Here is a 26,785-nt window from a genome sequence, read left to right on the forward strand (position 1 = left end):
TCTCTGCCTGTGGATTCCATTAAATCTTCCAACCAAAGCCTTGGCAAAGGCTTTGAATAACATCCTGTGGTCTTCCTTACTTTACAAATGCTAAGTCTTGACCCAAAGAGATATAATTGGTCTTTCTCGCCCACAGTTACCAAACAGATCAAGTCTCCCAGGTCACTGCTCCCTAGTCATTAGGAACAAAGCGTTTTTAGTTTTTCAAAGTCAACAAGCATACTCTTTGTCTCTGTAGTGGCCAGTTTGATTCAGCATGTCCAAATGAGGAAAATTTGGATTAGAATTCCAGACTTTAACCCTGGCCAGGAAATTTTGTCAAATACAAGGACAGTGACTTGAGAGATACACTCTTAAACCATCTTTAATTTATAATTAAGTAAATTGTAAGAGGGGCAGCATGTGACTAAAAATGGCTCTAAAGCAGAAGATTCAGCCTCTCTATTCCTGTGTTCTGCTGTCACCTGCAACATAACATTGAGCACACTCTGTTACATCTTCTGTGAAATGAGAAATTGGACTTAAAATTCTCTCCATCACTTCAGATGCTTTGGGCCATGAGGCAACAGAAACCCTGATTCAAAGTGGTTTAAACATTTAAGGAAACATCCTATCCTGTATAACAGAAAGTAGAGCAGCAGGGAAGCTTAGGGGTTGACTGATTGGGTGGCTCAACAACGTCATCAAGAACCTGGGTTCTTTCTATCTTTCTCTCTCTCTCTTGCCATACCTGGGTATCAGCTTCATCCTTGTGCTGGTAGTGAGACTGCTGTTGCATCTCCAGGCATCACATTCAGACACAAAGCATCCAGAAGAAAAGGAGGAAGACTCCCCAGAAGATGTCCCTTCACATAGTATTGGCCATAATTGAGTCACATGTGCCAATATCTGAATAAATCACCGGAAAGGAGACCCTCAAGAGGTGATGTTTCAGCCTCTCCTGGGAGTACAAAAGCGGAAGAAAACAGAACAAAATCACAATTCTGTGTGGAAGGAAAATTGGGAGAATTGCTGCTAGACAGAAAATGTATAGTGACCTCTATTCTCTCAGAGGTATTTCCAGCTCTAAAAATTTCATATATTGAAAAGTATTTGTTGCCTAACATGGTATAAACCCAGACCACCAATTCACATGCCTACATATAACCAAGCACTGTGCTATTCACCCAAGAAACAGCAGTGAGCAAGAGGCATGGAGCTTCATGCAGCGGCCAGTCTAAGGGATCCTGACCACACGAAAACCATAACCACCAGTTGCATTGTAACACCTGATTTCCAACAGTGGCCCCGGGTGAGGCCTCATGGTATTGGTGATATAGATAAATGAGAGAAAATAGTTGCTGTTAATTTAAACAAGTTACATTTAAAACATTGACCAATCAACATCCCTGTCTACCCTCGGACAACCTAAAGAACTCTAGTGGTGTTACACAGTAAAAAGCGGGGTAGTAGGTGGGGTGTTACATTTTCTTAAAAGAAAATTCAAATTGGCTACTAGAGTTTTTGACCTCACATTGACCATGGGCAGACTGTGTCTTTTTAAACTCATTTCCAGAGTACTTGAATGAGGAATGACATTTTTCCTCCTAGTGTAGACCTGGTCCCGAGTTATTTCCTATGGCTACAATGACTATTCCAAGGAATGGAGAAAATAGAGATGGATGGATGTTTGATGGGAAATTTTACACTTCTCGTGAGTCTTTTTTTTTGTGGGGTTCTGTATGTTTGCTCAATTGCAATTACCTGTGTCTTTCTTCTGTGGCTGGATTAGTAACTATTCAATTCATCCAAAGAATAGAACAGTGCCACTAAAATGAGTGTTCTTCTCCCAACAGGATACTTAGGTTTTGACTGAGTAATCAAACTCTGCAAGAAATGTCACCAACATATTTATTATACCAAGTGACAGAAACAGGAGATATGTTTTGTTATATAATATATTATAACTAACTAGAAGAGTAGACCACAAAAACTTCCTTAAACATGAAAGTCACACCTGCCCATGTTCCTACGTACATGCAGTGATAAATTTCTGTCCCCATTTCACAACCAGGTTTACCAGATGACCATGCGAATAAGAAGCATATAAAGCAATAAGTATACTTGAGTGAAAGAATAAAGCATTTTTAAAGTTCCAATTTTTCCACTGAATCATTGCTGCCAATTGTTGAACTATGGGTAGGGAGAGTGGTCTGTTCTTGTTATAAGGCTGGGATTTGCCATATAAAAGTGGGCCTAGACAGCACAGTGAAGCGAATTCTATAATTTCTGCAATTACAATTAAAATCTCTGTTCCCCCTCATCAAGCTTCTAAGCAGACCTACTCACAGATGTTACCCTGCCTCATTTGAGGTCCATTTCTATTTCCCACCCTCGGTGGAGCTGCTAATAAACAGTGAAATGGCCAAACCAAGGAGAGAAAAGAGAGAAGAACCAAAGGCCAGAATCATCTACAAGTTGAATAACTTGTACTTGAAAAACAGTGGTTTAACAGTAACCAAATGAGAGTATGTGCCTGATTTGTCCATTCTCTTTCAGGCTGTCATTTCAGGTCCTGGCTTTATCCTACCTCACAGGCCATGTTACTGAAATAGAAAAGCCACATTAATTTGGTGGAGGCTTCTTATTTGATGTCCTTAAAATCACATATAGCAGTGACTTTTTTTTACAGCATCTTTCACCTTCTTGCATGAGGGTTTTCCTTAGGTGGAGGGCTCTTGAAAGTACTTTGCATTTCATTCTCCCAGGATCTCTGCTCTGACTCTTGATGCATTAGTCACAGTTCCAAGAGGGAACAGGGTAAATGACTTCATAGTCAAAACCCAAACCTAAACAGATGGTTCCTTTATCCCAAGAAAATGCAAAGACTTGTAGGTCTCCTGTGGTAATGGGATTTGGCCTGAACATTAAGGGATACCAGAGTCAGCAGGCTGGGATTCAGGCCTGAGAGCCAGGCATCACGGGCTTTCTTCTTATTTCAACTCCAGGCCAATTGACTATGTGGTCTTCCAGCCAAGTATTTGCCCAGGATATGCTAAAATGACAAATGCCTGAGAAAACCATAGGTAGGCTGACCTCATTCTCCAAGTGTGGCCTTGAACTACCAAATACATCAATTCACCGGAGGACTTGTTAAAAATACAGATTCCTGGAGCCTGCCCCTGGAACTCATTGGAAAATTTTATGCTCACTGAATTATGAGGACCACTTCTAGACTCTTCCTACTCAAAGTGTGGTCCTGACACCAGCAACATCAGCAACACCTGGAAGGTTGTAAAAGATATAGAATCTCAGGCCCTGCCCCAGACCTATGGAATCAGAACTTGCACTTTAACAAGGTCCCCAGACAATTCCTTGAAGTGTGAGAAACATTTTGCTGGCATGGTTTGGCCCTGTAACCTAGTTCTCATCAGCTGGGAAGTGAGATGCAGCTGGGAAGAGCAATGCAACAGGAAGCTTCTTCTCAACCCTAATCTGCATATTAGGATTCACTAAGGAGCTTTTCACAATACTGACGTCAAGGCCCTACTACAGGCTAATTTAATCCAACCTCCTGGATTAAGAGCTCATCTAATTCCAATGTGTAGCCAGAATTAAGAACCACTGTTCTATAGGAGCAAAACTCAGAATCAAAGCTTAAAGCCCTTGGTACTAACTACCCAGCCAAGTCCCACTCCCCTAAAAAGCAATCTGGCATTTGCTTGAAGGGATTCCTAAAATATTTGCCCTTTCCTAAGAAGAGGCAGCATCGGCCTTTTGAATGGCTACTCATTGTCCATGCTTCATAAAAATATGCTGGGCCTCCACTCCCCGGGAGCTCGAGGGCAGCGTTCCCGTTTCTGTTTCCTTTGTTAACCAAGTCCCAGCTCTGGGCTTCCTCAGGATGGGAAATGGCTCCTTCTGAGGCAGCGTTTCTCTTTGCCTTTTCTGCCCCTGGGATTTGTGATTCTGGACAAGGCATATGCCTTCTTACCATGTCATTTTCCTCATTTGCAGAGGGAAAACACAGTGTCCATTGATTCCTTTGGTTAAGCTGACTGCTGCCCCTGGCTCACGTCCAGTGACTATTTCTCTGTGCAGCAATCCTCAGCTGGGGGCGAGCCAGGAGGGAGATGGCTGCCCACTTAAAGCACAAGCCCCAAGTGCTCTCCGTTCTGTGAGCTCTCCAAATGCCAGCTTGCTCAGCTGATTCACTTTGACGCAGGCAGGTTCATCAGAAAGCCTTGGAACAGGTTGGAGAACAGAAATGCCACTGGATTCCTTTGAATTGTGTGCATTTAAGTGCAGGCTCCAGTAGATCCAGGCTCTAGGACTATAAGCCTTTCTTTTCACAGGAAACCCTCCTAATTGGTCTGATAAACTTTCTGGGACTCAAAATAGAACCACAGCACAGGGAAGTATCACCTATGTGTCTCTAATTGTTGATAATGTCTGTGTTTCTTTTAATATCTCTATATTACATGCTGTTGCCATCATTCTCCATTTCTCTTTACCCGCTACTACTAATAATATTGAATGCTTTGCTGTGTGCTGAAGCATTTCACATTTGTATTATCACATTATCCTCACCACCATTTTGAGAGGTAGGGGTTATCATTGTACCCATTTCACAGATGCAAAACTGAGGTTTAAATAAGTTCAGTAACTTATTTGTTTGTCCCACATTCCAGGGAGTAAAAGTGACAGAGACTGGCTTCATCCAGATTTATGTGATTCCAACATATGGGACCATAAAACAGGTCCCGTTCCTGTTTATAAAGGTTTCCTGATCCCACTCCCTCAGTGCTTCTTAGGGCCAGGGTCTCCCACACTAAATCTTCCCATCTGGATCTGTTTGTTTGGGGCTTGGCCATAGCATATGGTAGAGTCAAATGGATTCAGGACTAACAATGAGGATAAGGGAGTGGGGAAGTACGGAGTAAACTTAGATTCCTATTTCTGTCAGATACCAAAATTAATTCCATATGAACTAAAACTTTAAGTGAAACAAGCCGGGCACAGTGTCTCATGCCTGTAATCCCAGCACTTTGGAAGGCCTAGGTGACTGGATAACTTGGGGTCAGGAGTTCAAGACCAGCCTGGCCAACATGGTGAAACCCTGTCTCTACTAAAAAATACAAAAATTAGCTGGGCATGGTGGCTCATGCCTGTAATCCCAGCTACTCAGGAGGCTGAGGCAGGAGAATCGCTTGAACCCAGGAGGCGGAAGTTACAGTGAGCAGAGATTGTGCCACTGCACTCTAGCCTGGGAGACAGAATGAGACTCCATCTCAAGAATGACAGCAAAGACAAAAGCTATAAATTAAAATATTACAAATTTTGACTGCACAACATTTTTTGTATTATTATACTTTAAATCCTGGGATACATCTGCAGAACGTGCAGGTTTGTTACATAGGTATACATGTGCCCTGGCGGTTTGCTGCACCCATTAACCTGTCATCTACATTAGGTATTTCTCCTAATGCTCTCCCTCCCCTTGCCCCCACCCCCCAACAGGCCCTGGTGTGTGATGTTCCCCTCCCTGTGTCCATGTGTTCTCATTGTTCAACTCCCACTTATGAGTGAGAACATGGAGTGATTGATTTTCTGTTCCTGTGTTAGTTTGCTGAGAATGATGGTTTCCAGCTTCATCCATATCCCTGCAAAGGACATGAACTCATCCTTTTTTATGACTGCATAGTATTCCATGTGTATATGTGCCATATTTTCTTTATCCAGTCTATAATTGATGGGCATTTGAGTGGGTTCCAAGTCTTTGCTATTGTGAGTAGTGCTGCAATAAACATGTGTGCATGTGTCTTTATAGTAGAATGATTTATACTCCTTTGAGTATATGCTCAGTAATGGGATTGCTGGGTCAAATGGTATTTCTAGTTCTAGGTCCTTGAGGAATCACCACACTGTCTTCCACAATGGTTGAACTAATTTACACTCCCACCAAGAGTGTAAAAGCATTCCTATTTCTCCACATCCTCTCTAGCTTCTGTCTTTTCCTGACTTTTTAATGATCACCATTCTAACTGGCATGAGATGGTATCTCATTGTGGTTTTGATTTGCATTTCTCTAATGACCGGTGATGATGCGCTTTTTTTCATGTTTGTTGGCCATATAACTGTCTTCTTTTGAGAAGTGTCTGTTCAAATACTTTGCCCACTTTTTGATGGAGTTGTTTGTTTTTTTTCTGTAAATTTGTTTAAGTTCCTTGTAGATTCTGGATATAAGCCCTTTGTCAGATGGATAGATTGCAAAAATTTTCTCCCATTCTGTAGGTTGCCTGTTCACTCTGATGATAGTTACTTTTGCTGTTCAGAAGCTCTTTAATTCAATTAGATGCCATTTGTCAATTTTGGCTTTTGTTGCCATTGCTTTTGCTATTTTAGTCATGAAGTCTTTACCCATGTCTGTGTGCTGAATGGTATTGCCTAGGTTTTCTTCTAGGGTTTTTATGGTTTTAGGTCTTATGTTTAAGTCTTTAATCCATCTTGAGTTAATTTTTGTATAAAGTGAAAGGAAGGCGTCCAGTTTCAGTTTTCTGCATGTGGCTAGCCAGTTTTCCCAATACCATTTATTAAATAGGGAATCTTCCCCATTTCTTGTTTTTGTCAGGTTTGTCAAAGATCAGATGGTTGTAGATGTGTGGCATTATTTCTGAGGCCTCTCTTCTGTTCCATTGGTCTATATACCTGTTTTGGTACCAGTAGCATGCTGTTTTCATTACTGTAGCCTTGTAGTATAGTTTGAAGTCAGGTAGTGTGATGCCTCCAGCTTTGTTCTTTTGGCTTAGGATTATCTTGGCTCTGTGGGCTCTTTTTTGGTTCCATATGAAATTTAAAGTAGTTTTTTCTAATTCTGTGAAGAAAGTCAGTGGTGGCCTGATGGGGATAACATTCAATCTATAAATTACTTTGGGCAGTATGGCCATTTTCATGATACTGATTCTTCCTTTCCATGAGTATGGAATGTTTTTCCATTTGTTTGTGTCCTCTCTGATTTCCTTGAGCAGTGGTTTGTAGTTCTCCTTGAAGAGGTCCTTCACATCCCTTGTAAGTTGTATTCCTAGGTCTTTTATTCTCTTTGTAGCAATTGTGAATGGGAGTTTACTTGTGATTTGGTTCTCTTTTTGTCTATTATTGGTGTATAGGAATGCTTGTGATTTTTGCACATTGATTTTGCATCCTGAGACTTTGCTGAATTGCTTATCAGCTTAAGGAGATTTGGGGCTGAGACAATGGGGTTTTCTAAATACACAATCATGTCATCTGCAAACGGAGACAATTTGACTTCCTCTCTTCCTATTTGAATACCCTTTATTTATTTCTCTTGCCTGATTGCCCTGGCCAGAACTTCCAATACAATGTTGAATAGGAATGGTGAGAAAGGGAATCCTTGTCTTGTGACAGTTTTCAAAGGGAATGCTTCCAGCTTTTGCCCATTCAGTATGATATTGGCTGCAGGTCTGTCATACATAGCTCTTATTATTTTGAGATACGTTCCATCAATACCTAGTTTATTCAGAGTTTTTAGCATGAAGGGGTGTTGAATTTTATCGAAGGCCTTTTCTGCATTTATTGAGATAATCATGTGGTTTTTGTCTTTGGTTCTGTTTATGTGATGGATTATGTTTATTGATTTGCATATGTTGAACCAGCCTTGCATCCCAGGGATGAAGCAGACTTGATCATGGTCGATACGCTTTGTGATGGACTGCCCAACAGTTTTAAATGTAAATTTAAAGGTAAAAAACAATTGACAAATGGGAAAAGATTGTAAAATGCATGAGAAAGAATTAATAGACTGAACATATACAATGTTCTTACAAATCAGTAAGAAAAAGATGAATACTCCAATTTAAAAATAGACAAAGAGAAAAGAATAAAAAGGAGACTAATATTCATGATTGGTAAGGATGGAATTCTGGCAACAGACTTCTGCATTTTCTGCAGGTGGGAGTATGAAATGACATAACATTTCTAAAGGTCGGTTTGACAAAATGTAGTGAAACTTTAAAAATGCAGAACAGTTGGCCCAGTCGTTTTGAGGAATAGATTTTAAGGAAATAATTAAGGATATGCATAGTGACCCAGCAAGAGAATGACCTTGGAATGGTGTGGACAGAAGTTTAAAAAAAAAAAAAAGCAAAAAACAAAAACTGGCAACATCCTAGAAGCCCTGTAAGAGAATCATTGAAAATATCGCACCGCATCCCTACAATGAAAGTTCTGTAGAATCATTAAGAATAGAGTATATTTATTAAACTATATTCATTAGAAGGATGTTCACGTGGAAAGATATTCACAGTGTATTGTTCAGAAAAAGAAAAAGCCAGTTACCCCACAGAATAACCGTGTTTGTACTCAGGATATACAAGAAAGGTTTGCCTCCAGCTAATGAGAATATGTTTGCCTCCAGCTAATGAGAATATGTTTGTTTAATGAGAATATATGGTTTTTGTTTTCTTTATGTATGTTTGCATTTTTCATTAACTCTGTGATAACTGCTTTTGTAATGAGAAGGAAAAATACAATAGATGTTGTAAAAGAGGAAACATCACAGAGCCCCAGTCCTAGTTCCTGGATGGTTAAGAGTGGGTGGGTCCGGATGTAGTCACAGCACCCACTCACACTGTCCTGAGAAAGTTCTGGCCTGTGCGGGAAACCAGGTCTTGCCCTGTGAGCCCCCACTGGCCCCATGGAGGCCTGCCTTTTCCCGAGGCCCATCCAGCAATCAGTCCCCATCTTTACAGGGATCTGGGTCTCTTCTCTGTGTCCCAGACCCCAGTACTGGTCCAAGCCCTGAAGACTGCACCCAGGAAAGTGGAGGTATGGACAGAGGCAGCTGATGCCTGAGGAAGCTCCACGGGGCAGGCAAGGCCCCCACGTCCAGTCTCAGCCCCTCTTTTGGCCACATGTGGGTATTCGTTCCTCCTTTTGGTCTTCCTGAAAACACTCTTTTGACCCTCCTGCGCTTGGTGAAGATTCATAGTAACCTAAGGTGGCCCCTTCTCTGCAAATGTTGCCGGACCTTCCAGCCCATTGGCTGCTGCCTCAGTCTCCCTCCACCGTCCCGGCCCCGCCCCCCCCGACATTGCCTCAAGTTGCCCCTGGGTGGCTCGGAAGCAGATGTGCAGCCAGCAACCAGGGGGGCTGCGCCGAGGCGGGAGCCACCCCGCGAGGCGCGGGCATGGGCAGGGCTGGCGGGTGGCTGGGAAGCCATTTGCATCGAGTGCCTGGTTCCCGGAGCGGGGGACTGGGATTGTTCCTGCTGGAATCCGGGGGGTTCACCCGCCTGGGCCGCCGGCTTGCAGGGATCCCGCCGAAGCCTGTCGCCCCCAGAGCACCGGTTCTCATCTCGGGAACCCCAGGTGCCCCCACGCTACCCGGATGTGGGGCGGGGATCTCAGGGGCGGGGTCCTCCAGGGACGACAGTTCCCACCCGGCCCAGGAACCCCCGACTTCCCGGCTTAGGAAAGCTGGGCTCGGCGGAGGCCCAGGGCTGCCCAGCTCTGCCTCCTCGGGGGCAGGCGTCAGAGACAGGAGAGAACCCCCGAACCCCGCGCCAGCCTGTCCCGGGCCCCGGCCCATCGGCCCCACTGGCCCTCCCTGCACCCTTCCGGTCTCCTATTGGCCAATCTAGGGGTCTCGGACAAAGTGCAGCGACCACGGCCCCTCAGATCCCGCCGCCTCCTCGAGGCGGAGGCCCCTGCTCCAGAGCCCGCCAAGCCCCGGCGATTCGCGGTACCCGGGCCACAGGGCCCGCCATGGGCGCTGCGAGGCCTGAGGTCGCTGTATCCGGTGGCCTCTGCGGTTCCACCACCCCCACCGCGAGATGGGCGGTCTCTGGGGAACACCGCCCGCCCGCCCGCATGACCGCGCTGGCCTTGGAGAGGGAGCCAGGGGACCCAACCGGCTTGTGGCGCTGCTGGGTGCGCCCGGAGAAACCGACCCGGGACCGGGGAAAAGGGGTGGAGGCCCGGCAGTCGGGCCACCTCGGAGCTGCGGAGCTCAGGAAAGGCCAGCACTAATTTACTCAAACAGCAAAATTTAAAAGGAAATTTGAGACAGTAATAGCAGCGACATCTCAGAGAACGACAGGAAAAAAAAAGTTTTGAATCAGGCTTTCGTGCAGGGACTCCGATTTTGCAATAAGCGCTTAATTAAAAATAAAATATATTGATGCGGTAGGCAAGTCGCGTTCCTGGGAAGGTAAAAACACAGTGGACTCCCCCACACCCCAGATGCTCCACCTGCCTGCTGTAATTACAGGGCTTCAGAGAGGAGGGAAAAAACACGACAGAGAGAAATCTGCTTGCATATTTTTCTTCTATTGTGCTGAGCTCATTTGAATTATAATGTGTTGCAGGCCGGAGAAGGAAATTTTGTGCCTTGAATAATGAATCCCCCTGGAGCCCACGGTACCTGTACTTCTCTTTAGTGTCCACTGAGAATAACGTGTTCGACATTCAAGTGACAACACTGGAAAGCATTTCAAAGCCCTGGAGCCCCAGAACGCTGTACACCCCGACGGCTCTTCTGCCTGCCCTCTCTTTGGCTTCCAAATGCAGCAAGCTCTTTCTTTACTTAAAATGTGTTCATCTTTCACACGCATCCTGGATGTACCGCAGAAAGACAGTACAGATAGGTAGGCTCTTATTTCTGAAGCTGAGCTGGTCCCGCCCAGCACAAAGCTTTAAAGCTGCTAAGGCTCCAGGATATTATCCAGTTTTTAAAAATGGAAAAACTGGGAACAGGGAGGCTCAATATCTTGTCCCAGGCCCAAACAGGCTTTTCTGGAGTCAGTATCATTCAATTGGCTCAGGCTGGATTTTCATAAGAAAGGATAATAAACATTTACTAATGTAATAAAATAGACACCTTTTAAGTCACAAGCAGTATCCAAACCTTTGGGACATTCTATGGTGCTGAACAGCTATTTCATAGAGGCTTTATGTTAAGGAGCAAGTGCAGAAAAAAATCTGAAAATCTCAGTAAGATGAGAAAACGAAAGCTTTACAAAATGGTAGAAGAAAGTAGTCTCTCATGCCTAAACTTCCAAATAAGTTTTTGTTTGTTTGTTTTGGGTTTTTAGTTGAGCATTCTTTCTGGTTTGAAATAGATTCAGAAGGCTTTTTAAAACAAGTCACTTTTGGCCAAATATATTAAGGTATAACCAAATGATACCATAGATCCATTTAGAAAACAGAAAGTTCTTTACTGACATGAAAGGATTTCTAAGACATATTCATAAGTAAAAAAGCAAATATACTACTATTTGTATGGGATGAAAAAATAAAAGAAACATGTATATACATACTTGTTTGTATATGCATAGACTATCTCTCTGGGTGGATGTTGCCTTTTAAGGGGGGAAGGCTGAGGTGGGAGGACAGAGTTTCTCTCCTTTATCTAAATCAGGGGTGTCCAATCTTTTGGCTTCCCTGGGATATATTGGAAGAAGAAGAATTGTCTTGGGCCACACATAAAATACACTAACGATAGCTGATGAGCTAAAAAAATGCAAAAAAATCTCATAGTGTTTTTAGAAAGTTTATGAATTTGTGTTGGGCCACATATGGCCTTGAGGGCCACAGGTTGGACAAGCTTAATCTAAATCCTTTGTTATTTCAGTTTTAAACAATGTAAATGAATTGTTTGCTTAAAAAATAAATTAAATGTAATAAGTATTAATATCATTCAAGTGATAACACAGCCAAGGAATGACAAGGGTTAACTGATAATCCTGATTTTTACAGGTAATTGTAGTCATTACTTCTACATCTTTTATCATGTCTTTTAACCACTTGCCAAAGGAGGCGCTGATGTGGAGTTTTCTCCTCTGCCTGCCCTCTGCTCTGCTCTAACACAGGCCCAAATAGGCAGGGAAATGACCCCGCAATGGGTATAGGAAAAAATAGAAAAAGGAAACAAAGACTAGGTTTAATCAACAAGTTAACAAAGGACAGCTGACTGCACTCATTTACTTTCTGAGCTAGGACATTTTCTTCGTGTCCTGAGAACTATTTCAGGACTTTTTTTAAGTCCCTACTTATTAACATTCTAAGAGCTCTGAACTGAAATGCAGAGAACCCCAAAGCCTGGGAAAGGCAAGAACTCTGCCAGACCTTGTGGGTCTGGCTGAACCATCTTGAAATAGTTCTTTAGAGTGTGCTGTACCACTTCCAGCAGCCACAAAGGGCAGGCAAGCTAAGAATGTCATCTACATGGCCCGAGATGTTCCCCGCAAGAGCTCCCAGTCTGGCTTTTCAGATGCTCAATCCTGCAGTCCAACTGATACCCAGGATGCCCAGGGAGTGAGCCCAAAGAGCCCAGCTGGGCCCAAAAAGGAGCCATCCTCCCCAAAGAAGGAGTATGGAAACTTCCTCTGAGATAGGCTCCCCCTGCCCGAACAAAACAAAAAACACAGAAGTCCATCTCTCCTTTCACTTGTTCTCTGATTCCCTTTAGCAGAGCCCAAACCTTTCTCCACTAAGAGCAATGTTTCTCAACCTCAGCACTTTAACAATGGCACCAGATAATTCTGTCATTTGGGGGCTATGCTGTGCATTGTAGGATACTGGCCTGGCCTCTGTGTACCAAGTGAGTAGCACCCTTCCCCAAAATGTCTCCAAACACTGAGAAATGTTCCCTGCAGGGGGGGGGGGGAAATTGTTCCCAGCTGTGAGCCACTAAATTAGGCACTAAAGTCCAATAATTCTGAGAGATATAACAACCTTTTCATGTGTTTAATACAATGGTAAAATGTAAATCATGTTTATGAAAATCATTAGTAGACAAATAATATGAGAATAAGAAGTCAAAATTATTGAGAAGAGATGACACAAACTACAAATGTGCATGCTATTTGGGGTGTTTATATTAATATTTGCTGGGAGTTAGAAATATGATGGGATTCAGGTGACATGAAGATGTGCTGGATACATTCCTTTTACCCCACCCGGCCCTCTAAATGTGCTCTCCACCCTTGTCCACCTTGCTTTGTGCCTCAGGAAGGTGACCCTATGGGCTACATCGACATGCTCACTCTCTCTCTGGCTTTGGATGGGTTTGGCCCATGAGAGGAACTGGCCAATGGCAGCATGGGAGGAGAATAAGGTTGATTACCCTGGATCCCTCCTGGCCAGATTATGGTTGATTGGCTGCTCTCCTCCTCCACAGGCCATGGCTGCTACTGGTAGGCTGTCTTCCAGAGCTGCATCTCTCTCTCCAGCATGCAGGAACTACATCCCCCCTGGGCCCTGCAGGCCTAGAAGTGGTAATGGTGCCCCACTGTTGTTAGCTCAGGATACTGCACTGTCTTTTGTTCATTTCCCTAAATCCTACCCACACTTTTATAAGTCATCCTTTTGCAAAAATCTCCTCCGATTACTCAGTTTGACTGTGCCATCTGTTTCCTGCTCAACCCTGACCTATACGGATGAACAGAAAATCATTTGAGGGGACAGTGGCCATTCTGGGACAGGATTTAGGAATTCTTGGATCCCTTGACCAAACACTAAAATGCCTTGTACCAAAGCAGTTCCTGATACCTCTTCTCTATTTCTCCCCCAGTTACCAAACCCAGGCCTGAGATCTCTCACTCACTCCCTGTAACTTGAAAAAGCATTTGCCCCTATACCAAGAGTAGATGTTGTCCAGGCCATGTTTAGCCTTCTCAAAACAATCATGAGCAAGGACTAAAAAAAGAGCATCCATAAAATGGAAAGATAGCAGTTCCTTACCCTAAGAGACCAAGCTCTATCTGTTTTGTCACTTACGCTACAAGGATGACACACTTACCCCTTTGAGAGTGCACTATTTGGAAAACAAGGGTAAATGACTGTCCTCCAATGTAGCACAAAATTTCTCCTTGAGGCACAGAATACCTCTGTCTTAATTCTAATGTATCCAAGAGGAGAACTAAAATACACTGGGCACATGGGAGGAGTGGGGGTCTTCTTCACTAGCCCCTGGACTGTCTGGGTTAGACCAGGGGATACCTGCCCTTCCAGGCCTCAGCTGCCAGGAGGTGGGAAGGCACAGAGCTCCCGTATGGCACTGGCCCATGAGCACCCAGTGATCTGGAGGGCAGGTGTGGCAAGGATGGCCCCAGGGAGCCAGCTCTGCATCTGGCAGCAGTGTCTCTGGGCCAGGCCAGGACAACAACCTCGATTGTCCCTCTCAACAGTAGCCTTGCTGATCCCGGAGAAAAGAAAGCCATGGGGCCATTTGGACCAAGCCTCTGCAGGAAGAATGCTGCCCTTTCTCTGTAGCGCTGGATCCGATAGTCATGGAATCAACAGCTCAGAAGCTGGCAGCCCCCTCGGAGGCCTGGGCACCCTCCCCCATGGTCACATGGCCCAAGACACTCTGTTCTTTGTGACAGCCACTTGGCAGGGTGGGCCGAGGACCTCTGTAGACAAAGATGCTTCAGGTGCCCCTGAATCCCCTGGAAATTGATGAACGATCTCCTTTTATCTGTGCCCCAGCATGCCCAGCTCACCTGGCCCCCAGGCTCCCCACGGCCTGATGCTTGACTGTTATTCACAGTAGAAACAGAGACAGCATCAGATTCAGGGAGCAGAAGGGCAACACAAACACCTCCAGGGCTTTTGCCTCATGTGGCTAACGTCAGAGATGTTTTATGAAAACAAGATTGGAGGTCACATTGCTTCTTGGATAAAAGGAACTTTGCTTCAAAGAAATTTACTTGGTAAACAAAGCTAGGAAAATTGCCAGAATATCACCAGGCACAGCTGGCCACCTTTCAGCTGCCCAGTGTTTCCAGAGCAGGGATCTGGAGACCCAATCACTGAACCCCTGGAACCCTCAGTTTCCCCCTCTGTAAGAACACAAAGACGAGACTAAATGAATCTCAAAGCTCTTTCCAGCTCTACACTCAGTTCAGATTTAGGAACATCCTGTCTCTTGGCACCTACTAAGGAGAAGTTAGCCAAGAAGGAAAAGGGGACAGAGCATAATTCTGCAGCCGGCCTGCCCAAGTTTGAATCCTAGCTCTACTGTTTACCACCTGTGTGACACCGGGCAAGTAATTTAATCTCTCTGTGCCTCAGTTTCCTCATCTGAAAAGTGGGGATAGCTTTAGTACCTGGTTCATAGAGTTGTCATGAGGATCAAACAAAATAACATAGGTAAAGCATTTAGAGCTCACCTAGGGTAGAGTAGGCACACAATTAGCATTTGCTATTTTCCTTACTCTTTTTATTTATACAGAAAGCCATCTGAGTCCTTTCCTGTCACTAGTTCAGCCTTGCTAAAAGCTTTTGACAAGCAGGTTCTCAGGGCAGGGAATGGTATTTTTCTGGGGGAACTGAAGTCATGCCAACCTTACACTCCCTTCTCAGCTAGCATTCCCCTGTGCTGGCAAGGAGGGTTGGCGAGGAGTATGCAGTTCCTTACAAAATTATGCAGGACACGATGTCTACCAAATTAGAAAGAGCAGGGAAACACAGACGAGGGCCTGTCTACAGCCTCCTTGCAAGCCATGGGGAAGGCTTGCGACCAGGTTCTGAGCCTGTGGGAGACTCCTCCACTCACCCACTGTGCCCCCCAGCTCCTATCCAAAGCACCTCCTCTCCTCTAATCCCAGGTCTGGCTCAAGGCACTCACTGCCAGGGAGACATCTCATATCATTTCTTGGAACCCAGAAGCCACAGGCACGGCAGCCAAAGTGCTGGGCAGGAACTGAAGCTGGGTGTATGCTGAGGAATCACTGTCCCCATGGACCAAGTATGTGGGCACAGCAGGCAGGGCACGTCTATAGCCTGCCATGGTAACTCCCAGACAGCAGACCTTAGAAACCCAATCCAGGCAGGGCCCAAGAGTCCCTTCCTGCCAGCCGATGGCTAGACACCCCATTAACAAATACATGCTGGGCTGAGTCCTGGCTATGTCCACACCCCTCTCTACATCCCCCGGCACCTTCCTCGCCTGCTCTCCCTTTGTAGAAAGTACCCAGGGGCTCCCTTGCCCTCTGGCTTCTGGTTGGGTTTGGCCAAGAGAAGGCAGTAATAAGAGAAAGGAGGGCAAAAGGACAGTGAAGTCAGGTTCCCTATTTCCCCCAGAAGCCTTTTCTTCAGGCTCAGCTCCCTCCCCTTGACTCCTGGGCCTGGGAGTAACTGAGGCCTCTTCCTGTCACCCGCCCCTGTTGTTTGCCCTTGACCCTGCCCATGCCTCTGTTAGGAGGCCTAACTCTCCCCAGCTGCCCCGTGGAGCATGCCGTCTGCTTCCTGTGGGACCCTTAGATCAGCCAAGTGTTGAGCTAAGAGCTCATCCCTCCATCAGCTTTGCATCTTCTTTTTCTTTTTCATATTTGTACCACAAAAGGATACATATAACATACATGTAAGATATGAAACCAGGACCCAAGTTAAAAATATAGAAAAGTTACAGGCTTCCCTGTATGTTCTGTCATACACATGCACACACATCTTAATAACTTTGAAGCAGTCTGTGTGTTTCATGGCCAATGCTCATCACCAGAGACACACATGTGGGTGTGCACACACATACACACACAGGCACAATTCACCACAGCAAAAGGCTAGGAATAAAATAATAACCTTCCTTTTCTACTTGTCAGCCCAGAGCTCACAACTTAGCTGGCCCAAGACACCATGTGAACCTGATAGCCACACAAAGTTAGACCCCCAATGAGTAGAACACTGGAGAGAGGGAACATTAGAGTAATTCTCATCAGCCCTTCTGTTTTCTAATGGGGAACTAGGACAGAATGCCACACACCCAGGACTTCGGGGCAGCTTTTCTTCTGTCCTGCTGCGATAATCATTACTGTACACAGCCCAGCAATTTGGCGCCTCAGCAACCAGACTCCTGGTAGGTGCCTGGGCTTGACCATTACAGGGGGATATTATGATCATGATTACAGGATGACTGAGCCGTCCAGCAAAGTGACCAGTAATTTGCAATCTAATGGCCATTCAGTGGTGGGTAATATTATGGACCTTACCCTGCAATTGTAAAACAACCAGCCCTCTCTAATGTAGCATTTTTCCCATCAAAAGCCCAGCCTTTGCTTTTGATTTCTGTTAATCAGTGGCTGTGGCAGCTTTGGCTTTAGATTTGGAAAAGCTAAACAAGGGAGCATGAAATGATACACTTCTCTTTAGAGCCCCTGAATGGGAAGTTTAGGCAGTTCTGTCAAGTGGAGGAAAAAATAAGTGAAAGAAGCATCTGGAAGGCAATTTCATTTCTTAAAAGAGCAACCCCAAAACCTTTGCAGAATGTAGCAAGAGTTGCCTGGGAATCTGGGAGACCAACAAAGCCAGGCATGACAAAGAAGATAGGTGTGTACACAGGTCCAGTTGGGTCTAATTGGGTGCACACCACAGCCCATGCTCACTGTGTGCATGCTCACACATGTATCTGCATGCATGCACATGTATACACAGAAGAATACAACTTCCTCTAACCACAGGGTTGCCTGCTGGGAGACTTTCCAGGTTAGGCTTTGAGGGTCTCTCCTGTATGCTGTTCACAATTCTACCACTGGGAACAGCTCAGTTCCATCTTCCCTGAAGTCAGTGGGCGTGGGTCAGGAGAAAAGACTGTCTGAATTGGAGGTAGATGGATCAGGCCAAGTGGAACAATGGACAAGATGAGATTGTTGTCATTCCTGGACTCCATAGGGTCTAGATTTGGTGTGTCCACCTGCAATAAGTTCAGAGGGGGCTTTTAACAATGGAACTGGAAGGTAAAGAGAGATAATTGGCAAATAGCTAAAGAGGAAGATGACCAAGCCAAAAAAAAAAGAAAAAAACCAGTTCACACTATCAAGCAAGAAAACAGATACACTAGAAATAATGGTGAACATTGGGTTGACTCCTCCAATCCATTCTACCACAGATGTTTAATCTAAGCCAATCAAGCAATCCCAACGGACATGTGACTGAACCAGAGCCTGTGAGACGTGAAAGGAAATTTCCTCCCTCTTAAGAGAAAGCCAGAGAAAGGGACAGTCTCTCTTCTTCCTTTGGATATCATCACATCCACAAGTGATGCCTGGAACAGCAACAACTATCTTGCTACCAGCCAGATGAAGAAGTTAATATCAAAGATGGCAGAGGGACGAAGCACAAAGAATATGGGTCTTTCATTATGTCATTACTCTAACAAACAGCCAAGCCTGGTATCTATCCAACTGGGTCTTCAAGTTATGTAAGATCATATGTATTCTTTATTAGAACCAGTATCAGTGAGGTTCTCTATTAATTGCAGCTTAGAGCACATTAATTGAGATCAGAGCCAAAGCCAGGAGGAAAGGCCAGAGCGGACCCACAGCCAGACTCAGTGCTGATCTGGTGAGAGCTACTCACCCACTCCTCTAAGCCCAGGATCAGCCCCAGAGCAGCCTGGAGCTAGCTGAGTGTACAGGCATGGAGTTCCCAGCTCAGCTGCCACTCAGGGGTTTGAGAGGGCAGAGAGCCAGCCAGCCCATGATAAAAATCTATTCAAGGGCTACGGAACACAAATGTCCTGGCCAGTTGGGCACTCTCCCTTTCCTCTAGAGGCCTCCCCTCAGCCTCTTTCTCAGCCAGGGCCCACAGCTGCCAAACGTAGAGGCTGACTCCTGTGCTCCATGGAGCCCCTCTTGGAACGCTATATCCCCTGGATAGCTGGGGCTTTGGGGCACTTGTTCCCTTGCAAAAACTCCTCATTCCAGAGTAGTGAAAATGCACATTTATTTTTATTTTCATTTATTTATTTATTTTTGAAACGGAGTCTCACTCTGTCACCCAGGCTGGAGTGCAGCGGCACAATCTCGGCTCATGCAACCTCCACCTCCCAGGTTCAAGCTATTCTCCTGCCTCAGTCTCCAGAGTAGCTGGGATTACAGGCCATGCCATCACACCCAGCTAATTTTTTCTATTTCTAGTAGAGACAGGGTTTCATCATGTTGGCCAGGCTTGTCTCAAACTCCTGACCTCAAGTGATTCACCCACCTCGGCCTCCGAAAGTGCTGGGATTACAGGTGTGAGCCACCGCGCCCGGCCAGAAATGCACATTTGAAGGCATCTTCCCTCACATTCTCTGTTTGGCATACTGGGGATGGCAAAAAGGTTGAATTGAGTATGTTTCTAGTAGAAGTCAGTATTTCTGACTTTCAGCTTCAACGTTTCCTGAGTTCTTATGCTATTTGTGACTAATAGTCTTCCAATGAGAAGGGCAGTCCAAGGATCATCAGTGTTGACTTAATTACCCTTCAGAGATGCACAGGATACCAAGAGCAGAAAAATCTCAAAAAAACACAACTCTTTATTTTATAGATGGATAAACACGGAGGTCTAGAGAGATGAGAGAGGTGGTCATGATGGCACATACTCAGCGATTGATTGTTATTTCTGTCATCAGCTATGACACAAAGTCAAGGTAGGGGTGCCCAGAACATGGTGGCTAATGTTTCCAAATTAATAGTGCCACTTCACAGAGCCCTCTGGGGACAAATCTACTTTTTCACCTAACCATTTTTTTTAGTCATAAATCATCTGCTGGTGCATCACACTCCTCCGTAGCGAACAGGAACAAATGCAAGTGCTTGTTACACATTTTCTAATTTCAGAAAAGGAAAAGGGGTTGTTGCCTGTGAGTATGGAGGTCAAGCTGCGTGCAAGCTGTGTTAGCAGGTAGTGTGGGCACTGAGGGAGCCGGGGGCCATCCTGGTCTGCATGGACACACCTCCTCCAGAATAGGCTCTGGGAGCAGCCAGAGTCTCAGAGCTGACCCCATTCTGTCGTCTGCCTGCCCAGGAGGCGACCTATGGGCCATGGCCATGCCCACATCAGTGCTAGGCTGGGCCAGTCCCACAGAAGCCAGGGAAGCTATAGCCCACCTTGCCCCAAGAGAGGGGACACAAGACCTAGCACAATGGTTCCCAAAGCTGGCTGAACATTAGAGTCACTTGAGGGAACTTTTCCCTGGCCCCCCCACAGACCAATTCAATCAGAATCTCTGGGTGCGAGCTCAGCATCTGGACTTTTCCAGTTGGCCCCAGGTGATTCCAACATGGAGCTGGTAGACTGTAAATCCAGAGGTAAACAGTGTGGGATGGGACAACCCAGGCAGTGGCTTCCCAGGCTGAGGGGAAGGAAATACCTCTTTCTTGGGACTCTTTCTACTTGTAGTGAAGTGTTTCCTGGTCAAAGGCATCTTCGTGTGTGCTAGATATGGCATTGAATAGGCCCACTGCTGATCTGCTAATCACAGGTAAGAATTTGGCCCAGGCATGAGCACACTGCCTTACCAGGGGGCAGAGGGATGGGATAGAGTAGGATGGCAGCCCACAGCATAACTTCCTACCTCCTGGCCCATGAGATAGGGGAACATTTGGGCATTTGAGCTTCTTTATGCAGCATGGTGTCACAGGATGCCATGGGAGAGGGGTCCTCATTCCCACCTTCTCTGACTTTCTGGAGGAACTGATACAGAAGGCAGTGCTGTTTTTGGACTGACTGATCTGAATCCTGAGATTTATAGCTGGAGATCTCTGAGAAGGGGCCAGTGGTTTCAGTACAGGACTCAGGATCAAGATCAACTGGCTGCTTAAGTGTCAGGGACATAATTTAAGATGCCAGTTTCCAAGCTTGTCTCCAGAGATTCTGATGCCGAAGGTGCATCAAGCTGCATGTTTAAGAAGTTCTCCAAGTGACTTCCCAACCCCTGCCGCCAGCTGGTCCTCCCTCCACAAGAGAAGAACATTGAGATTCAAAGGTCCCAGTTGCTCAGCCTGGGAGGGCACAGCACAGCAGAGTTGAAAGACCACGGACCTAGTCCTTCCAACAGAATTGGAATAGCAGCTCTGCCACTCACTGGCTGGGAGACATTGGTGAGTCTCTTAACCCCTCTGACCCAGAAATTCCACTATTAGAAATTCCCCTGAGGCCATAGATTCCCAGTGGCATGGTTTATAATAGTAAAAAATGAACCAACCTAATTTTCCATCAACAAGAGACTAGTTGTATGAATTACGGTATAATTATGCTGCAGAAGACTGAAGATTCTAAAAGGAAAACAGCAAAACAGCAGCTGAGCTCTGCATGTGCTCCTGTAAGAAGTGGAAAAAGTGGCTGGGCACAGTGGCTCACGCCTATAATCCCAGCACTTTGGGAGGCCAAGGCAGGCAGATGGCTTCTGCTCATGAGCTCAAGACCAGCCTGGGCAACACGGCAAAACCCCATCTCTATAAAAACCACAAAAATTAGCTGGGTGTGGTTGTGCATGCCTGTAGTCCCAGCTACCAGGGAGGCTGAGGTGGGAGGACCGCTTGAGCCTGGGAAGCAGAGGTTGCAGTGAGCAGAGAACAACTCTTGGCACCTTCAGCTTAGCCCCAGGACACAGTCTTAAAAGCAAACCTGATCTCTCTGCTCCCTTCCACCATCAGATCCCTTACCAGGGCCTTGAAAGTCATTCCCAACCCCTCCCTACCTCTTCAGCCTCATCTGTTACAACAGCTCATTCTCCAACCACAGAATTTTCAATTCTTAAAAGGCATCCGGTTTTCTCTCTTACTTCCAGATCTGCTGCTCTCTTCTTCCCCTCACCCCTATTCCTGGCCACAGCCACACACTCTTCATTTAGCTAAGGTGTCATCTCCTTCCCAACATTTCCCTGGTCCCCCACCCCAAGTCCAAGTGCCCCCTTTCTATCCCCTGGCTTCCCCCATCATAGCACGTTTCTTGCCTTAGTGTAATCGCACGATACCTTTCAGTGCACCTTAAGCTCTGGGAGAGGACAGACTCGACCCGTTTCACCCCTAGATCTCCAGGGCGCAGCAAGACCATGAAGCAGATGCTGAATAAATATTTGTCTAGTGAATAAACAATAGCGCTCATCACAATGTATTAAAGATTATCTGAGCTCATTGATGGTGAACTCTGTGTGTCAGGTGATGAGGACAGAAAGCTGAATTGGACAGTGTCTGGAACATAGGGAAAACCAAAAGAAAAAAATTGCCAAATGAGAGTACAGGAAGGCTGTCTTCCTCATGCTGAACACTTGACTACCCCAAGCTCTAAATATCACCAATGAGACACAGAACATCACACAGCAGTAATCAAAGCTGATGAAATGGGTTAGAGACAACTGATGAGATTATTGTGGAGGTCAAAGAACTTCATGAATAATCCAATTCTCCCTCAGAAAAACATAGACCACTTTGAAAGTTAATACATTTTTTTAAGGTACAAGGAGTGTACCCTAAGAAAAATATTATTTGGAGAATACTAGGTATCTTTTGTGTCCATTATTAGTGTTGAGGACCAGTATTCCTCTTATACACTTAGACTGCATGCAAGAATATGAGCATTCTCTTCTTTTTCTTTAGTGCACTTATCATAATTTGCAAAAGTGTATTTGAGTGTTTGTTAAATACCCAGCACTGTCACTAGTCTTTAAAGCTGTGTAAGCAAGGGTAATGTCTGTTTTATATCCCCAGCACCCAGCACAGTGTTCTAGCACTTAGTAAGTGTTCAATAAATATTAATTGAATGAATGAATGAATGAACAAAAGAACACACAGAGAATACAGCATGGGAGCTCATTCATCCTTGGAAAAATAGTGAGCATTTGATAGGACAAAAACCATCATGAAATCACTTTGAAATACAAGGCAAACAGGAAACAGGGATAAGCCAAGGTCACTAATGTATCAGATTTTTTAAAAGAGAGAAAGAACCAAAAATATGGAACCAAAAAGAGAAATGCTATAACAGACCATTGACTGATAAATTCAGAGCATTGTTACACCACTGAACTGTGAATAAAATCCTGCTTACCTAATGCATACAGAGAGTTTATGTATTGTTTGTGTTTTGCTTAGATGGCAACACCATGGCTGGCCCCATCAGCCTCCATGTTCAACTGTCCCAATCAACTGCCGGCTGTAATTAGGGAGTGCTGGGAAAAGGACGTTGGAGAAAAATCAGCTTGCATATTTTTTTCTTCCATTGTGGCTGACTCATTTGAATGATAATGTATTGCAGTCTGGGGTGTGACATTGACGGCACTGAATAATGAGGCAGCTCTGGACTCCAGTACCTGAGCGGCCAGCCGGTTAGTGGCCAGTGACAAAACAGTAGCAGTATCTTTGGGCGATAAAAAGATGATCTCCACGTGGCAGGAGACAGATGCTGGGAAATACCCCATTGTCAGCTCCGTCAGGAGCTTCCATCACTGAAAGCTTCATTTATTTTATTCATAGTCATTTTTCCAGTTGCGAGACCTTGAGGGCATCTGGCTGGTGGCATCCTGAGGTGATAAAACACTGGGGTAGGCAACCAAGAGAGGTGCAGAATCCCTGTCCCCGGGGGATGCTTAACACCCACAGAGCCTGTTAGCTGTTTTCAAAAAACCAAGGGTGAACTTGGTTTGGCTCAGGGGACAGAACCAGATGACAGCTGGTGGGCCCTGCCAGTTTATAGGTTTTCAAATGTCACTTTATTTTTGTTAACAGAGACATCCGTTGAAAGACACCAGCATGTGTAGACACCTGGCTCTGGACACCTGAAGCCAGGTATGGTGGATGATGAGGAGGGCAGTCTCTGATTGTAGACTGCCTGGGTTTGAAGCCTGGCCTGCCACTTATCACCTGCAGGACAGTGTGTGCCTTAGTTTCCCCATCTGTAAAATGGAAAGATGATCATAACAGCACTTCCCTCAAACACCAGGTTGTTGCAAGGTTTGATTATGTATATCAGTGTCAAATCAGTGCAAAAACAGTGCCTCATCCATATTCAATGCCCACTAAATATTAGCTATTATCAGCATTGTTCTATGCAAAGGCCAGGAGACACTCGACCTCTGGGTGGCAAAGCATGACTTCAGGAGATCAGTGTAGACTCTGGAATTAAACTCATCCAGACATTGCTCAGCAACCTGCTAGCTGCATGACCTTGGGCAAGTCACTTAACTTCCTGAGCCTCAGTTTCTCATGTTAAATGGGAATACCTAACAGTAACTACTTCATAGGGTTGTTATAAGGGATTTATTAAATAATATGTGCACTTAGCACAGTACCTGGCACATAGTATGGGCTCAATAAATGTAGGATCATAATAATAATGCTAGTCCTATGCTGCTAGTATTATTATTACTACAAATCATCACAAGGAGTTTTGTCTTTAGACAGTAATAGGCTGTCATGAAATGTTCATGTGAGGACTTATCTGTCCAGGTCTTTGTGCTTGAAATCTCACTCTGGCGGCAAGTTAGAAAGTGGACTAGAAAGTATAAGTCTAGCCAGGGAGACCATTCAGAAGCTTCTGCCGTGATCAAAATAATCAAGGCAGAGGTTGGCAATCACAAAATCATCCTTTAAAATTCCTGAAATAACTAGGACCTAAGCACTCGCAGTGAACTAATTTTATTCCAGTTTGTTTTACTGCTATGTCATCCCTTTTCCTGTGATACTAGTAGAGATGGTCTAGTTCACTTGGGAAAAATGACAAGGTGAATGAAGGGATCTCTCTCTCTCTCTCTCTCTTTCCCTCCCTCCACATACCCCTCACTCCAGTACATATTGTTTAATTTGTCTCAGCTGAAATGTGCAGCTCAATGCAATTAATAATATATCACAGCAAGACTTCTTAAAACCTTTCTGGAACTAGACACAATATTAATACACAGACAAATCATGTCAGTGACTTGGGGTTGGGGAGTAGGGGAGGAATTGACAAGGGGTAAAGATGCTTTGAATCTGTACCTAGACACCAACCCTGAAAAAGGCACCTTGGGTACCAATCCCCTAAGTCTTCTGGGTCCAGAGCCTCAGAAACCTCCCAGGAAACAGACTGGAGCCACTTCCCTGCCCCCAACTTTGGTGTCTAGCCCCGCCCACTTTCATTCAGTCGACCAGCATTTCTAAGTGTTCTTTCACACAGGAATTTGGGGGCACCCACTGGCTCCCCACCATCTGCTGAACCTCCCTCTTCCCCCCAAGTGACAAGAGTCACCTTCTCCATCGATCCTCGGGCTTGTCAGCTGCGCCGGATGCCTGAATGGCAAAGCCCGCCGAACTGGAGCCCAGACAGTGCTCATCATCCTGTCACCAGGACAAAGGGAAGAAATCCCATTATGTCACCTTCCACAAGCGAGAGACAGCGACAATTTCCCCCATAAACACTGCACTGACACTGTTATGATGTATCTCAAGCACTTCTAATCAGTATGGAAGTGGAGAGACTGCGGAAGCTCTTCAGCCTGAAAGATGCCATTCAGCAGTAACTGTGGTCTCCTGTTGTTATTGAAATGACCTGGCTGGGAGCAACCACCACTCTGCACCCATCACATCAAATATAAATATATATATATGGCATTTTCTGTCTTCTCAGAGTGCATGCACACTGTTCATTTACTCTGGGTGAGCGCCAGAAGTCAGAAGTATTTTAATTCAGTTCTCATTTTTTCGCCTGTTTTTACCCATAGCCCTCTCTGTGTTTTCTGACTTCCAAATTTAAAAAGGGAAAAGCTTTTTCCTTCTCCTGAAAGTACTTTTCTTTTTCTAGTTTTGAAGAGAGAGAAGACTTTTATTTTTATAACTTCCTCTTGCCAACAGCAGCATTGGGCTTGAGTTTCTAAAGTGTGATCAACACTATTCAACTGTGAAAGTGTTTTTAGTTTAAAACCCATTTGCTGTCTCCCTGCAAATTATTCATTAATTCCAAAGGGGGACCGGGTACATTGCAGTGAAGCAATCTGGTAAATACCACTTAAACCATAAGATCAAACTTAATATCACCACTAATGGGACAAACTGACATCACGTGCTTCCTAATATGATGTAGTGAAGAGGATAAAACAGCACTTCTGTGATATTCCTGCCAAAACATGCACAACCTGAATCAAATCGTGAGGAAATACCAGGCAAACCCAACCTGAAAAGGCTTCTACAAAACAACATCTCTAGCCTTCAGAAATGTCAATGTTGCCAAAAACAAAGCCAGACTGGGGAACTGTTCTAGATTAAAGGAGACTGAAGAGGACTGCAAGATAGATCATAGTATTGCATCCATATACAATGTCAAGAACTCAGTGATTGCATTGTGATTTTCTAAGAGAACACCCTTGTTCTTAGGAGATATATGCTGAGTATTTGGGAGTAAAGGTTGTGATGTCTGCAACTTATTCTCAAATGGCTTAGCAAAAATAATAAAAACGTATATACGTATGTGTATAGGGACATTTACAGAGAGAGAAAATAAATGTGGCAAAATAGTAACAGCCAGTGGATCCACCAGAAGGATCAATGGTTGTTTGTTGCACTGTTCTTACAACTTTTCTGTAGAGAGAACCATTTGATTGTCTTTCTAACAATCAAATGCAGGAGTCTCTGGCTTTCTCTGTTCTCACCCATAGACATTCCAACTGCTACTTCTGGTCAAGTAGACAGCCAAGTTTATCTCCATGAGCGAGTAAGAGACAAATGCCGGTGCCCAGGAGGATGGGCCCCTCAACCATACAGTCACTATGTGTACCCTACCCGCAGGTCTGACAAAGAACCAAGGCCTGCAATGGTTCTGAGGTCCACCAGGCAGCCATAGGAGCCAGTTGTGAGAAGGGCAAGTTCCACAGGCTTGGGCTCTTAGCTGAAAGAGCTCCTTTCAGAATTTTCTTTTTCTTCTTTTTCTTTTATTGCCTTCCCATAGAAGATTATAGATAGCTGAAGTTTGTGAGTTGGATTACTTCCATCCATAAAATAAAGACTATAAAATCTTTCCACCCTAATCAGAAAAAAGCATCCTTTTGTCCCACTATA

The 26,785-nt window shown here is 45.0% G+C and overlaps 1 long non-coding RNA gene across 1 annotated transcript in view; it reads right to left on the reverse strand.

Moving 5' to 3' along the window:
• Positions 1–25,402, reverse strand: part of LOC100976407 (uncharacterized) — a 93,771-nt gene extending 68,369 nt beyond the window's left edge. Inside the window, exons 1-3 of the long non-coding RNA XR_010112192.1 lie at positions 24,984–25,402; positions 1,744–1,866; positions 731–940 (exon numbers count right to left, since the gene is read on the reverse strand). This is a non-coding gene — a long non-coding RNA (uncharacterized LOC100976407). The remainder of the gene's footprint in view (positions 1–730; positions 941–1,743; positions 1,867–24,983) is intronic.
• Between the last annotated feature and the right edge of the window lie 1,383 nt (positions 25,403–26,785).

The sequence above is a fragment of the Pan paniscus genome, chromosome 4 (assembly GCF_029289425.2).
Source record: "Pan paniscus chromosome 4, NHGRI_mPanPan1-v2.0_pri, whole genome shotgun sequence".
Classification (NCBI taxonomy): domain Eukaryota; kingdom Metazoa; phylum Chordata; class Mammalia; order Primates; family Hominidae; genus Pan; species Pan paniscus.